Source organism: Octopus bimaculoides, chromosome 22 (genome assembly GCF_001194135.2).
Source record: "Octopus bimaculoides isolate UCB-OBI-ISO-001 chromosome 22, ASM119413v2, whole genome shotgun sequence".
Classification (NCBI taxonomy): Eukaryota; Metazoa; Mollusca; class Cephalopoda; order Octopoda; family Octopodidae; genus Octopus; species Octopus bimaculoides.
In genome coordinates this window covers 36,380,947-36,382,783 of record NC_069002.1, presented here as the reverse complement: position 1 = coordinate 36,382,783, position 1,837 = coordinate 36,380,947, and the positions used below count along the sequence as shown (strand labels likewise).

General features: G+C 33.4%; 1 protein-coding gene across 6 annotated transcripts in view; it reads right to left on the bottom strand.

Moving 5' to 3' along the window:
• LOC128250541 (uncharacterized) overlaps positions 1–1,837 on the bottom strand; it is a 24,040-nt gene that overhangs the window by 7,411 nt on the left and 14,792 nt on the right. The window lies entirely within an intron of this gene.

Genomic DNA, 1,837 nt, shown 5'->3' with positions numbered 1-1,837 from the left:
GTGTGTGCGTGCGCGCGCGTAAGTTTGTTTTTCTGCCGGTGTTTGTGTTGTGGGGGAAATAGCGATAATGTTACACCCCTCCTACGTGACGAGTGGTATGTGAAGGTCACTATAAATAAGGTGACGTCAGTCAGTGTCGACGGAGAGTGCGTAGTAGTCGGATATAGAAAGTCGTGTTCTTTACTGGTCTAACTGACTATTCAGCTATACCAGAGTGGGCATTATAACAATCCGCCATTAAGGATACAACAGTGGCGACGAGGAATTAACAAACTCACAAGGAGTTACGAAACTCACAAAAGTATATTTGAGCGAATTTTACGGAAAAAAAAAAAAAATCATAAAATTATGGAAAATTTGTTGGCGGGTTTGCTCGAGTTGTAAAGAAAGCAACAACAGCAACTAAAACACAACAACAGCAGCTTCAACTGCAAGAACAATTCTCGCTAAGCTGGAACAAAACCAAGTTGAAACACTACAACGAATGTCCGAAGAGTGTGAAAGAATAGTAAATTTGAGATACAGTACAGAGAAAATTGAACATAAATATTGCTCCCAAGTGAAACAAATGCGCAATAGAATAGAATTCAGGAGTGTACTTAACTACAGTACAAACAGGACAAAAATCAGGAAAAAGGAAAACTGCCCAAATAAGAAAGCGGAATGTTCCCGTTGTGGAAAAGTTGGACACGTAAAAGCGCACTGTAAAACCAAAACGTTGGATCAAAGAAAAATGAATAAACAAGACTGCGTCGAAAGAAAATGGTAATATAACAAAGAGGAAATGTGTAAATGTGAAAATTAAAAATATAAGAGTAAAAATGCAGTTAGACACTGGACGTGATATTACCATTGTAACTGAAGAAACATGGAAGTATATTGGTAAGCTGGAATTAATTAAATCTACAAAAGTCGCACATGGTGTTACGGTGAATTCGCGTGTAATGTAATGTTTCGTGACTGAATTAAAACGCAAAAAATATAATTGCTAAAACATTCAGTTAATTTATTCGGAACAGAGTGAATGGAATTTTTCAACTTGTGGAATACGCTCATAACTGTTTTGTGTGGGAATACAGTCGGTTCGGTCGAAGGTTCGAATAAGGCTGAGGGACTGAGATAAAATATGAAACATTTATTTCCAGATGTTTTCTCGGAGGAACTGGACTGTTGCACGAAAACAAAGGCAAAAATGCTTATCTTATCGAAGCTTCGTTAAGATAAGTATTGCATTTATTTTCAGTAATATTGTTAAATGTCTTTCTTGTATTTATTGGTAAAATAAGTATTTTTATATAAATTCATTTTTTATTTATTGTTAGTTGATATATATACTTTCATTTTATTATTATTATTAATGTATTTTGACTCGAAGATTAGCTATATTTTTGAATAGAATTGATTTTAGACGATTTATTTTGAATCGATTTGAATCGATTTGATTTTTATTTTATTTTCTATTTGAAAATAAAACGTGTCCACCATTTTGAAATCCAGTGTAAGCTATGCTGAAAAGATGTTACAACCCAACTTTGCTTATTCAAATTCCTGTAACCGTTTTCCTTAGGGAAAAATGTGAACTAATTTCTTGACACACAGATGTTGGTCTGTCGTTCATTGATGAACATTGACGTAACTGAGAATATAAATTTAATATTGTTTGAAATGACTTATTCTTTATTATCACTCCACACAGGTGTTCGAGCTACAAAGATTAGTAATATTGAATCTCATCTCATTAATCATGCCTTTCACAAACCCACCTACCCCCTCACAAACTGATATATATAGATATTACCGAAATATATATATATATATATATATATATATATATATA